Raw genomic sequence first — 14,721 nt, forward strand, 5'->3', positions numbered from 1 at the left:
AGAGTTCTATAAAAGGTGCTGGCACATTATTAAGGGTGCTGGCACATTATTAAGGGGGATTTACTACCTATGTTTCATGATCTGTTCTCTGGACAGCTTCAATTATTTCACTTGAATTTTGGGACTATCACACTGCTTCCCAAGAAGACGGTTGCGGTGAGAATTGAGCAATTCAGGCCGATCGGTCTCCTCAATGTTAGTTTCAAAATTTTCACCAAGGTCGGGACTAACAGACTCACACAGATTGCGCATTCTGTGGTGCAACAGTCCCAAACTGCTTTCATGCCGGACAGAAATATCCTTGAAGGGGTGGTCGTCCTGCATGAAACACTCCATGAAATCCGTTCCAAAAAATTAGATGGAGTAATTTTTAAGGTGGATTTCGAGAAAGCGTATGATAAGGTCAAATGGCCATTCCTCCAACAATCATTGAGTATGAAAGGTTTTGATGAAGCCTGGCGCCGACAGATTGAATCATTTAAGCAAAAAGGTAGTGTGGGAATTAAAGTTAATGATGACATAGGTCATTACTTCCAGACATATAAAGGCCTAAGACAAGGAGATCCGATGTCCCCTATCTTGTTTAACATTGTGGTGGATATGTTAGCAATTTTGATAGGAAGGGCTAAGGAAAATGGTCAAGTAGGTGGATTGGTACCTCATCTTATTGATGGAGGTGTATCCATCCTTCAGTACGCTGATGATACAATCATCTTTATGGAGCATGACTTGGCCAAGGCGAGAAATATGAAGCTTGTGTTATGCCTATTTGAACAATTGACCGGGTTAAAGATTAACTTTCATAAGAGCGAGCTGTTCTGTTTTGGTAGGGCCAAAGATGAACAGGATGCTTATAGGCAATTGTTTGGGTGTGAGTTGGGAGAGTTACCCTTCTCTTACTTGGGGATTCCAATCCACCATCGTAGGCTGACAAACAGAGAATGGAAGTGCATCGAGGACCGATTTGAGAAGAAAATGAGTTGCTGGAAGGGTAAGCTCATGTCATACGGAGGCCGATTAATACTGATTAATTCGGTGCTCACGAGTATGCCAATGTTTCTCCTATCGTTCTTTGAAGTCCCAGTTGGTGTTAGGAAGAGACTGGACTTCAATCGATCGCGTTTGTTTTGGCAGGGTGATGAGCTTAAAGGAAAATATCGGCTTGCTAAATGGGATATCATCTGTAGACCAAAAGACCAAGGAGGTCTAGGTATTGAGAATCTAGAAGTTAAGAATAAATGCCTTCTTAGCAAGTGGCTGTGGAAGCTCTCATCGGAGAATGATACTATGTGGGCTCAAATCCTACGCAGCAAGTACCTCCAAACAAAAACTTTGTCCCAGGTTACAGTCAGGCCGACCGATTCGCCCTTCTGGAAAGGCCTGATGAAAGTCAAACAGGCCTTGTTTAATAGGACAAAGTTTGTTATTGGAAACGGCACGAGTACACGTTTCTGAGAGGATACTTGGCTCGGCGAGACACCCTTGGCCATCCAATACCCGTCTTTGTACCGCATTGTTCAGCGACGTGAGGTGTTCGTCGCATCGGTCTTTCAATCCACCCCCCTTAATATTCAGTTCCGACGAACGCTGGCGGGCAATCGTTGGGAAGAATGGCTCCGTCTAGTTAGGAGACTGATGGAAGTCCAGCTTTCACAACAACCCGATGAATTACGCTGGAAATTGACTAAGTCTGGAGTATTCACGGTTAAATCAATGTATATTGATGTTATTAATTCGAACTCCATTCCTACGTCCAAGCATGTTTGGGATGTCAAAGTTCCTTTGAAAATAAAAGTGTTTATGTGGTTTGTCCATAAACAAGTTATTTTAACCAAGGACAACTTGATAAAGCGTAATTGGACAGGACCTACTAGGTGTAGTTTCTGTGATCGGGATGAGACTATCAAACACCTCTTTTTTGATTGCCCGTTGGCCAAGGTACTTTGGCAGACGGTCCACATTGCTTTTAATATCAATCCACCGAATTCTGTTAATGCGTTATTTGGGACATGGCTTAATGGGATTGAGCCTGACTTAGCGAGACATATTCGGGTTGGAGTTTGTGCTTTGCTGTGGACTATCTGGACTTGCAGAAATGATTTGGTTTTTAACAGAATATCATGTATACATTTTTTGCAGGTCATATTCCGAACTACGGCACTCATCCGTTCGTGGTCGCTACTCACCCAGACAGAGGCCAGGGAGCATTTGGTTACTGGGTCTTTCTGCTGGGAGATGGTAGCTCGGGATATGGTCAACCGGTTTGGATGGCAGTCATGTAATAGGATAGGCATTTAGTATCCCTATCTAGTTTTTGCCGGCCGGTTGTGGCGTCCTTTCTTGGCTAGTTGGTGTTTCTAGCCCTTTTTGGCTCTGTGTGAGCTTTCTGTGTTTTTTTATTATTTTTGGAGACCTTTCGAACCATGTTGGCACTACTTTATTTGGTTAATAAGATGGTTGTATGCATCTTTCTGATGCAGAGGCCGGGGAATCTCCCCTTTTCCAAAAAAAAATGTATGGCAAGAAATAGTGATGAATAGGGGCGCAAGTACCCGCGTCAACAGGAGACCATAAAAATTGTTCTTTTCCAGACAAAAAAAAATCTCTTTCTATGATTAATTTTTTTGTATTTTTAACAACTTTTTTAACTCTTCATGTATTTAAGAAATAGCTACAAATTATTAGATTATAAAACATTTTTTGTAAATTAAGAGCGTGTGGTATTTTTTTCTCCCGTCGCAATGCACGGGCCTTTTTGCTAGTATACCAAAAATGCTGAGTTCCACGACGGCCGAATTCAGCAAAGTTTGCGCCACATCGCGAAGATGGCGGCTGTTGTGTGCTCCGTGACGGCAGATTGAGGTTGCCGAATTCCCATGTACGGTACTCCCTCTGTCCGGGTTTATTAAGCCTTTGAGCCAAAATTTGATTATTTAATTTAACTACTAAGCATAAACTATATGTCACAAAAACTATATCATAGAAAAACTCTTTTAAATACAAATCTAAAAATATACTTTGGGTAGCCCGTACTATATATGTTTATATTTAAAACATGATCAAATTTGAATCCAATACAATGGGGCTTAATAAACCTGGACTGAAGTAGTACTCGGCACAGTTATTGTCAGCCATCTAGTTTTTTCTTTCCATCCCTCACTATCTTATATCGTTCCTCCGTGTACTATGCTTGGGTTATATGCCTTTATTTAAAAAAAGGGACAATACCCTGTTTCGAGAATATCGCAAGGTTAATCTTGCCTAACAGGATATGACGTGCCATGTGAAGCCGCGGGCATCTTCGTTGGTCCTCCTCTTCCGATACCATTTTGTTCACTAGCTACGACAAGCAGAACAAGTCCCAACAGATTCAGATGCAAACAACAAACGCTCTAGTAAACTCCATTATCACGTGCATGTTGTTTTTATCTGCTAGTAAAAGGAGTGACAGCTAGGCATCTTTCGTCTGGTGCTGATCACCCGATGCCATTTTGTCTGTAAAATAGCTAGGCTTAAGCGCATGCTATCTGCAGGGACGCATGCATGTTTATATAGGGCGCTAAGGCCAGGAGATATACATGGTTGGTTAGGCTAGGATTGATCTCCAAGTAATCTAACTATCTAACTACCATGGGATCATATCTCTAGCCTAACCGGTTTAGTTACAACAGATAAACAACACGCACGCACACAATTACATGTTTAACATTTCCCCTCAATCACAACTTATCTAAGTTGAGATTGTGCCTAAAAACTTCTAACTGCCGCAATGAGAGAGGTTTAGTAAACCCATCTGCAACTTGATCGCCAGTAGGTATAAACCTGATGTTCAGCAACTTGTCAGCTACTCTTTCTCGAACAAAGTGATAGTCAATCTCTATATGCTTAGTCCTGGCATGAAAAATAGGGTTGGCAGACAAGTATGTAGCACCAAGATTATCACACCAAAGTGATGCTGCTCTTGGGTGAGAAATCCCCAACTCAGTCAACAAGTTCTGTACCCAAATAACTTCAGCAGTGGCATTGGCTAGAGCTTTATATTCAGCCTCTGTACTTGATCTAGACACAGTTGGCTATTTACGTGCACTCCAAGAAATCAAGTTGCTCCCAAGGAATACTGCAAAACCTCCAGTTGATCTTCTATCATCAGGACAGCCTGCCCAATCAGCATCTGAAAAAGCACTTACAAGCATTGAGTCAGACTTGCCAAGCTTGAGTCCATGACTCTTTGTTCCTTGAAGATATCTGAGTATCCTCTTGACTGCTGTCCAATGTGTGCTAGTAGGAGAATGTAAAAACTGGCATACTTTATTAACTGAGTATGAAATATCTGGCCTAGTTAAAGTCAAGTATTGCAATGCTCCTACTATACTCCTAGACCTGGTGGAGTCCTCTGCTCCAAGCAAATCTCCATCATAAAGTGACATCTCCTCTGAGGTGGACAAAGGAGTAGAGGACGGCTTACACCCTTTCATGCCCATTCTCTGGAGTATCTCTTGAACATACTTTTCTTGTGATAGCAAAATTCCACTTTTCACATTTTTTACCTCAATCCCAAGGAAGAAGTGAAGGCTGCCAAGATCCTTCAATGCAAACTCCTTGCTTAGATCCGTGAGAAGAGCTTCAACTGCTTTAGAGGATGAGCTAGTGACAACAATGTCATCAACATAAATGAGCATGAAAATAGTTATTCCCCTTCGGTGATAGAAGAACAACGAGGTGTCCCCTCTAGAAGGAACGAATCCAAGTGACTGCAACTTAGCAGAGAGCCGAGAATACCAAGCTCTAGGTGCTTGCTTCAACCCATACAAAGCCTTATCAAGTTTGCAAATATAATGAGGTGCTTTAGGATGTTCATACCCAGGAGGTTGCCTCATGAACACTTCCTCTTCCAGAACACCATGCAAAAACGCATTCTTTACATCTAGCTGTCTGATGCACCAATTTCTAGATACTGCAACTGAGAGGATTAATCTGATGGTAGCTGCCTTTACTACTAGACTAAACGTGTCCTCGTAATAAATCCCATACCTTTGTTTGAAGCCCTTTGCAACCAGCCGTGCCTTGTACCTATCAATAGTGCCATCAGATTTCCTTTTTACCTTAAACACCCACTTACAGTCAATTATGTTTTTGCCTTTGACTGGTAGAACCAAACGCCAGGTTCGCTTTTTGATCAAGGTAGCATATTCTTCATCCATTGCTTCTTTCCATCTGGGTTCACCAAGAGCTTCACCAAAACTTTGCGGTTCACCTGTTGCACAAAAAGAGCCCCAACGAACACACCCATCTTTGTACACTTTGGGTTTAGTAATACCACTCCTTGATCTGGTGTGAGCAGGTGCAGGAGGAGGCGGCGCTGGTCGTTCAAGGTGCTGTTGGAGACGATTAGGCAAACCAGGCGACCCTGAATCTGCCACAGAAGATCCTCCAGGCGACTCCTGTAGCAGATCCTGCTGGATCCGAGGTGAATCTGGTGCAGAAAATTCCTCCTGTGAGGAACTGTCACTTGGTGTCACTGGGACGCCCCGCAGGCGCTGGTCGGAGGCGCGCGTGCCCACGCTTGGGTCCACGGCTCCACACGGTCGACGTGACTCACTACCGCCCACTCGTGAGGCCGATCCGCCGGGCCCCGCATGCGAAAGCGGCCGACCGAGGCGACAGGTTGGGGACCCGCCTGGTCCCGCTGCCGACCCGCCTGGTCCCGCCGCAGGTGCAGCCCGTCTGGCCACCGGATCAGAGGCGAGCGGCGATCCCGCGGTGGATTCGCCTGCCGCGCCTGACGCGGTGAATCCCGAGGCTGATCCGCCCTTATCTGCCTCGGTGTCAGCACCTGGATCATCTGTGCCTGCGTACATAAAATCATGCGCATTTTCTCCATTTTCTTCACTGGTTTCCTGCATACTTGCATCAGAATTTTGGTCAGAGGTATTATTGTTAGACATTGACATGTGATCACCAGTATCTAGTACTCCCCCTTGATCAAAATAGGATGTGGGGAGAAGATGGGAAGGCAAAAGGACAAGCTCCTTGCGGAGTTGTGCGTCGGCGTTGGGATGTAGTGTGGCAAAGGGAAAAACGTGTTCATCAAAAACCACATCGCGCGAAATATAGACCCGACCAGTAGAAATATCGAGGCACTTGTACCCTTTGTGGAGGCTACTGTACCCTAGGAAAGCACATTGTTTTGATCGGAATTCAAGCTTGTGTTTATTGTAGGGACGGAGATTTGGCCATACAGCACACCCAAAGATACGAAGGAAAGTGTAGTCGGGTTTCTTGCCAAACAAACGCTCTAGAGGTGACTGATTTTTGATGACACGGCTAGGCATACGATTGATGAGGTAGACAGCTGTAAGAAACGCCTCATCCCAAAATTTCAACGGCATAAAGGCATGAGCAAGGAGAGATAGGCCAACTTCTACGATATGCCTATGTTTGCGCTCGGCAGAGCCGTTTTGTTGGTGAGCGTGGGGGCAGGAAACGTGATGAGTGATCCCAATGTGCTCAAAAAAGGAATTGAGCTTTTGGTATTCACCCCCCAGTCTGTTTGCATAGCAAGGATCTTACGATCAAAAAGGCGTTCAACATGTTGTTGAAAGAGACGAAATTTCTCAAACACATCAGACTTATTTTTGAGCAAATAAATCCAACTAAACTTGCTAAAATCATCAATAAAGCTCACATAATATTTTTGTCTGCCTACAGAGACGGGTCCAGGACCCCACACATCTGAAAAAATGAGCTCTAAAGGAGCTTGAGATTCACTAAAAGATTTAGGATAAGGAAGTTGATGGCTCTTGGCCATCTGACAAGCATCACAGACCAACAAGTGATCTTTTTTATTTGATACGGGAAGACAAAAATCACAAAGAATTTTCTGGACCACCGGTAGAGCAGGATGTCCTAGACGCTTATGCCACCGTGAAGTGGATGGTTTGATGACGCTAAGGACTTGACCATGAGAAGGAGCATCTTGGCGGCCTGAGACAGGGAACAAGCCATCCCTACTCGCGTTTTGAAGAAGTGTCCTCCGAGTGGCCCGATCCTTAACAAAAAAAGTTTCAGGGTAAACTTCAAGAAAGGCATGATTATCTTTGATAAGTTGATAGGCAGAAAGTAGACTCTTATCAGCTTGCGGAGAATGAAGGATATTGTTTAAGCTTAAGGAACCATGAGGAGTAGCTAGAACTGAATGACCAACATGAGCAATATCCATACCTTGACCACTTGCAGTGTGGATTTGCTCGGAGCCGGTGTAGCGATCATGGATGGCAAGTTTCTCAAGTTCACCCGTCACATGATTGGTTGCGCCAGTGTCAAGATACCAATTGGTATCAACTCCATAGGAGTGAGCAGCATTGGCCGAGCGGTTGCCACCACCGCCGCCATTGCCTCCGCCACCACCTCCTCCAGCAGGATTGCGCACGTTGTTGTTGAAGTTGCGATCAAAACGCTTCCTGTAGCGCCATGCCCCGTGCCCTTCAAGCTTGCAGATTTGGCACTTCTCGCGGTCACCGCGGTCACCACGGTCACCACCTTGGCGAGGAGCACCACCGGGGTTGTTGTCGAAGAAGCGGCCCCCCGTGTTGTTGTTGTAGCCACGGGAGGCACCGTTGTTGCTGCTGTTGCCGTTCACCGAACGGTTGTTGTTGCCGCGGCCTCCACCCCTTGCAGCAAGGTTGGCGGAGTAGGAGGAGGTTTGCGCGGCGATCCGTGATTCCTGAGCGAGCAGTAACGAGAAAAGCTCACTCAGGCTGATCGGCTGATCGGTGATGGTGCGTGTGGAGACGGCGGAGACGAATCCGCTGTACTCCGGCTCATGCATGAGACCCTGGATGATGTGAGAGACAATATCATCATCGTCCAGGGGTCTCCCGGCGGCGGCGAGTTCATCAGCTATCCCCTTCATCTTGGTGAAGTAGGCAGCAGCAGAGAGGTCACCCTTCCTGGTGTGTCCGATCTGCTCCCGAAGCTGGATGATGCGGGCGCGGGACTGCGAGGAGAAGCTTTGGAGGAGCGTGGTCCAGGTGGCGGCGGCCGTCGAGCAATTACTGACCTGCAGAAGGACTTCGCGAGAGAGGGTTGCGATCAAAAACGAAAGAACCTGCTGATCCTGGGTCACCCATACGGCATGCTGCGGGTTGGGGTTGGTGGTGATCATCTTCTTGCCGGAGACCTCCGTCTCCGTTTGGATCTCAGCGGCAGGCTCCTTGAAAGAGCCGTCCAGGAAGCCCATCATGCCGGCCGCCCTGATGTGCGGCAGCACCTGAGCCCTCCAGACAAGGAAGTTCTCCCGGTTCAACTTCTCGGTGATGGTGTGGCCAAGGGAGGCGAGGGCGGGCGTGGCCATGGCGGAGGATGAAGACATAGCGATGCGATGGAAGAGACTAGCTCTGAATACCATGTAAAAGTCCGAACTGATGGAGGGAGGCAGGCAATATATTTCAACACTCCCCCTCACGTCTAGACTATTTTAGTTTCTAGACGTGGGATCGGTGTAGGCCGCAGAATCGTTTTTATTTAATACTGCGTTGGCAGGGTCTTGAATTCAAGACCTCTTGGCTCTGATACCATGTAAAATAGCTAGGCTTAAGCGTATGCTATCTGCGGGGACGCATGCGTGTTTATATAGGGCGCTAAGGCCAGGAGATATACATGGTTGGTTAGGCTAGGATTGATCTCCAAGTAATCTAACTATCTAACTACCATGGGATCATATCTCTAGCCTAACCGGTTTAGTTACAACAGATAAACAACAGGCACGCACACAATTACATGTTTAACATTGTCCTCATGGGCACGGTGGTCTATATTGTACGTGTGTGCATACCTAAGCAATCCAGTCACACAAGGTGGACTGTATTGTATGTCCATCCGGTCGGGCTATAAGAAGGCTCACGAACCCGAAGATGACAGCCAACACTACATCATGCTTCTCACCATGGGCGACGATCTTGTCTACCTGTGCTCTGATTTGGTCGTGTCACTGATAGCCATCGCGGCTATCCAGCTCCTGAAGCCGCGACCACGGCTGCCGCCGGGGCCGCTGAACCTGCCGGTGATCGGGAGCGCGCACCGGCTGGTGAACGCGCTGCCGCACCACACGATGCGCGAGCTGGCCAGCGTGTACGGCCCGCTCATGTACCTCCACATTGGGTACACGCCATCCTTGTTCTGCGGCGTATACCCGAAGAACATGCCCAGATGAACGACAATTGCATCAAGTACCTCGGCTTGGTGATCATGGAGACATTACGGCCATACCCACCAACTTCCATCCTGGTCCCTCGAGAGAGTACCGAGGCATGCGAGATCGGTGGGTACATGATGCCAGATAGGACAAGGGTGATCATAAAATCCTAGGCTATGGTGTGTTACCCCTAGTACTGGAAAATGCTGACGAGTTCAGGCCAGAGAAGTTCAAGGCAGCTCGCATGGGCTTCCATGGCGTCTGCTTCGGGTACACGCTACTTGGGGGCCTGCAAGATTAATGAGTACGTGATGCCAGGCAAGACGAGTGTGATCATAAACTGTTGGGCCATCAGCCCATCATACACTCGTGCTTCAGGTACATGCCATCCTTGCTCTGCGGCGTGTACCCAAAGAATACACCATGGAAGTCCATGCGAGCTCCCTTGAACCTTTCCGGCGTGAACTCCTCGGCGTCGTCCGTGTTAGTACTAATCTTGATGCATGTAAGTAGTTGGTTAGTGAATCAATTAGTCTGGTCCGTGCGTGCCGTTGGGTGGGCTAGCTAGACGGATATGCATGTGTTAGTGTGTGCGTGGGAAGCGGTCAAGCTGGTAGTGGCCAAGTGCAGCAGGAGACCTGTGTGATGTGCGTGCGTGCGCGTTGTGTGCGGAGGCGTTGCGTGGCCAGGCTTCAAAGCCGGCTGGATTAGTCCAGGTTGTTAGCCAGCGAGGGGTGCGTCGTGTGAGCAGCCGGGTATAAAAAGCCCCGTTGTTTATTGATGTAGTGCGCTGGAATGAGCCGTGATGTAGCCTGTGTGCTGAATATAAATGAGGCGTTGGGGCGCTGGGGCGTTCGTCGCCGGAAAAAGTGCTCCATCTATGAGAGAGAGAGCGGTTCCAATAATTGGTATCATGAGCTTAGTGTCCTGGGCGTGCTTGCCGTGCCGGAGGCGAGGCAGCGATGGCGGCGCTCGCCGGCGGCTGCATGGCGGAGCAACGGGCCGTGTGTCAGCCCATGAACGTGGCCGGCGCTGTGGCTGTCATGGCGCGTGGCGAATGTGGCGGGTGGTGACGTCGTACGTGCGGCGACCGCGGAGGCCGCCGAGGCGCTGCGTGGTGGCGTGGCGGCGTAGCACGGCGTGGTGGCGTGGAGGTACTGCATGGCGGCATGGAGGCCGCGGCGGTTCAGGGCAATAAGATGCGGCGGCGAGCCGGCGCGATCGGTGCGTGTTATGGGTGCGCACTGGACGCGTCGGGCGCGCCGGACCGCGGGCGCGCGTACGACCGTGCGGTTGACGTTGGGAGGAGGCGTATGTCGCCGTGGTGCTCGAGTCCGTGCTCGAGTTCGGCTACATCCTTCCGACGTTTGTCGCTGGCGGCTGCCATGGCGGACGCGGAGGCGGCACGCGGTGAGCGTCTGGTGCTGTCGGGCTCATCGGGCACGTCGGATACGCGCGGGACGTGCGGGACGCACTGGTGCGGTCGGGCTCGTCGGGCGCGTCGGGTGCGCGCGGGACGTGCGGGGCGCAGAGGGACGTCAGGCATGTGTCGCCGGCGGAGAAGGAGCTCGGCATATGTCGCCGGGGTCGTGACGGAGCACGGTGCGACCGGCGTCAGTGCGCCAGGTCGGGTCTATGGCGGTGCGACCGGCGTCGATGCGGCGGTCGGGTCCGCGGGCCGGGTCACGGACCTGACGACGACGACGACGGGAGTTGCGACACTCCACGAGAGCAAGTCAAGATTATGTGGGGAATGTTAGTACTAATCTTGATGCATGTGAGTAGTTGGTTAGTGAATCAATTAGTCTGGTCCGGCCGTTGGGTGGGCTAGCTAGCCGGATATGCATGTGTTAGGGCATGTACAATGGTTGATAAGATAGTCTTATCTTAAGTTTTGCATGTGATTTAGAGATGACAATTTTTTTTGTCTACAATGGGTCATTTCTTAGCCTTATCTTCAATAACTAGTAATTCCTAAAAATGTGGTGAGACATATTGTGCTAAGAGATCACCTCTTGTCTTCTCTTAAATAAGAGAAGACAAGCCTTTTTTTATGTGTTCTCTCTCCTCCACCTCATCATCTATCCTATGTGGCACTCCTAAGATAGCACCATTGTACATGCCCTTAGTGTGTGCGTGGAAGCGGTCAAGCTGGTAGTGGCCAAGTGCAGCAGGAGACCTGTGTGATGTCCGTGCGTGCGCGTTGTGTGCGGAGGCGTTGCGTGGCCAGGCTTCAAAGCCGGCTGGATTAGTCCAGGTTGTTAGCCAGCGAGGCGTGCGTCGTGTGAGCAGCCGGGTATAAAAAGCCCCGTTGTTTATTGATGTAGTGCGCTGGAATGAGCCGTGATGTAGCCTGTGTGCTGAATATAAATGAGACGTTGGGGCGCCGGGGCGTTGGTCGCCGGGGCGTTGGTCGTCGGAAAAAGTGCTCCATCTATCAGAGAGAGAGAGCGGCTCCAACAGTTCGGACTTGGTGTCGAACATGATTACCCAGGAATTTATGATCACCCTCGTCTTGGCTAGCATCACATACCTGCTGATCCTGGAGGCCCCGAAGGGCGTGTACCCAAAGTAGACGCCATGAAAGTCCATGCGAGCTCCTTGAACCTCTTCGGCCTGAACTCCTCAGCGTCGTCCCAGTACTAGGGGTCCCACATGATGGCCCAGGAGTATATGATCACCCTCGTCTTGGTTGGCAGCACGTACCCGTTGATCTCGCAGGCCTTGGTGCTCTCTGAACTCTGAAGGGACCAAGATGGTAGCTGCTGCGTACAGCTTGAAGATCTCCTTGATGACCAAGTCGAGGTACTTGATGCAGCTTCCGCTCATCCGAAGATCAATCTCAGTGATGAATTCCTTGCCGCGGAACGCCGCCGTGATATTGCCTTGCAGCTTCCTCATCACCTTTGGGTTCATCGGCAGCTCTGACATGATCCATACCAAGGAGATGTCTCTGTCCCACCCGCATATATGTTTTGTATAGACAAGTGTTGAGGCATGAAATTTTATTTTCTAAAATAATCTAAATGAATACTGAGGCGTAGAAATCGTATGGAATTTTGTATTACTACTAAAATTGTACTGCAGCAATAGTATCAGTAGTAGCAATAGCAGCAGCAGCAATAGTAGTAGTAGATAACTGCTTTGACAGTTGAGCGGGTGATGGAGGCCGAGGAGAACTTTCACCAAGTTCTTCTTAGACGCGGTTGACCTGCCACTCTTGAGGATTTGCTCTCTGTGGTCGATGATCTCTTCCAGGATACCATCGATGGTGTCAGGAATGCTCTGGAGGTTCCTCCTGATGCCGGTGGGGAAGCAGCAAGGAGAGACTAGGGCGGCATTCCGCGACAAGGAATTCATCTCCGAGACTGATGTCCGGGTGAGCGGCAGTTACATCAATTACCTCGGCTTGGTGATCAAGGAGACATTCAGGCCATACCCATCAACTCCCATCCTGGTCCCTCGAGAGAGTACTGAGGCATGGGAGCTCAATGGGTACGTGATGCCAGCTAAGACAAGGGTGAGCATAAAATCTTGGGCTGTCGGGTGTTACCCCTAGTACTGGGAAAATGCCGAGGAGTTAAGGCCTGAGAAGTTCAAGGCTGCTCGTATGGACTGTCATGGCATCTACTTCGGGTACAAGCCGCTCGGGGGCATGCAAGATCAATGAGTACGTGATGACAGGCAAAACGAGAGTGATCATAAACTGCTGGGCCATCATAAACTCCTGCTTCAGGTACATGCCATCCTTGGTCTGCAGCGTGTACCCGAAGAATACACCATGAAAGTCCATGCGAGCTCCCTTGAACCTCTCCGCTCTGAACTCCTCGGCATGTTCCTGGACTGGGTGTCCAACATGATTACCCAGGAGTTTATGATCACCCTCGTCTTGGCTGGCATCATGTACCTGTTAATCCTTCAATCGCTGAATGGCGTGTACCCGAAGCAGAGGCCATGGAAGTCAAAGCGAGCTGCCTGAAACTCTCCAGCCTGAACTCCTCGGCGTCTTACCAGTACTAGGGGTCACACATGATGGCCCAGGACTTTATAATCACACTCGTCTTGGTTGGCATCACATACCTGTTGATCTCGCAGGCCTCGGTGCTCCCTCGAGGGATCAAGATGGTAGTTGCTGGGTACAGCTTGAACGTCTCCTTGATCACCAAGCCGAGGTACTTGATGCAACTTCCGCTCGTCCGGAGATCGATCTCGCGGAACGCCGCCCTGATCTTGTCTTGCATCTTCCTCATTACCTTTGGCTTCATCATCAGCTCTGACCTGACCCATACCATGGAGATGTCTCTATCCCACCCGCATATATGTTCTGTAGAGACAAGTGTCGAGGCATGAAAATCTTATTTTAACTGATGCCTATGTTTATATTTCTAAAAAAAAAAGTAGATGAATGTTGAGGCCTGAAAATCTTTTAAAATTTTGTGTTACTACTAAAATTGTACTGCAATAGTAGTAGGACTAGCCAAGATAACTGCTTTGACCGTGGAGCGGGTGATGGGGAAGCCAAAGTCTTCATTTCCGTGAAGGCCGAGGAGAACTTCCACCGGGTTCTTCTCCGACGCGGTTGACCTGCCAGTCTTGAGGATTTATTCCGTGTGGTCGATGATCTCCTCCAGGATTCCGTCGAGGGTGTCACGAACGCTCTGGAGGTTCATGCTTATGCTAGGGAGGAAGATAAAAATCCCCGTGAAACCAGGGAAGAGCTCAGGGATGGAGAAGCTGGTGCTGTAGACGAACCTGTGCTTGATGGCCGCCACGAAGTCTTCGGCTTTGCTGCTCTTCATGCCGAACGCCCGGCCGCCCCGGTGTCGTCGACGAGGCTCCGCACCTCGTCCTCCCGGATGTCCTTGTAGGAGCGGACGCGGTCGTTGCTCAGGATCTCCTAGACGCACAGCTTTCGGAGCTTTCCGAAGTAGTCGCCGGGGATAGGGCAGAATAGGTGGTCCGTCGAGCCACGATGTCGCCAGCCATGAGCTTCGCCCCAGTGGCCAAGATGGCGCCGTGGGTCTTGAGCACCTCGCGGGCAGCCTCCTTGGACGGAACCACCATCACAGCACGTGCCCGGCGCGGAGGTACATGAGCGGCCAATGCACGCTGGCCAGCTCGCCCATCGTGCGGTGCGGCAACGCGTTAAATCACCAGCCGGTGCGCGCTCCCGATCACCGGCAGGTTCGGCGGCCCAGGTGGCAGCCGTCGTCACGGCTTCAGGAGCTGGACAACCGTGATGGCCAACACTGACACGAGAGCAAAGCAGAGCACAGGTATACAAGATCGTCGTCCATGGTGAAAAGCGTGATGTATTGGCTGTGCTCTTCGGGTTGTGTGCGAGCCTTCTTATATATAGCCCGCGTGATGCACCAACAATATTACGTGTGCATCTGATCTGATGGGATGTAAGTAATTCAACCACCTTGCGTGATTGAATTGCTTATACTGTATTACGTATACATGTAGGACCTGGTTGTCCTGCCATGACAAAATGGCATCGGGTGATGAGCACCAAACGGAAGATG

The 14,721-nt window shown here is 49.6% G+C and overlaps 1 pseudogene; it reads right to left on the reverse strand.

Annotated features, from left to right (window-relative positions):
- Positions 1 to 10,826: 10,826 nt before the first annotated feature.
- Positions 10,827 to 14,490, reverse strand: LOC123157896 (premnaspirodiene oxygenase-like; annotated as a pseudogene).
- Positions 14,491 to 14,721: the final 231 nt, after the last annotated feature.

This window comes from Triticum aestivum, chromosome 7B (assembly GCF_018294505.1).
Source record: "Triticum aestivum cultivar Chinese Spring chromosome 7B, IWGSC CS RefSeq v2.1, whole genome shotgun sequence".
Taxonomy (NCBI): domain Eukaryota; kingdom Viridiplantae; phylum Streptophyta; class Magnoliopsida; order Poales; family Poaceae; genus Triticum; species Triticum aestivum.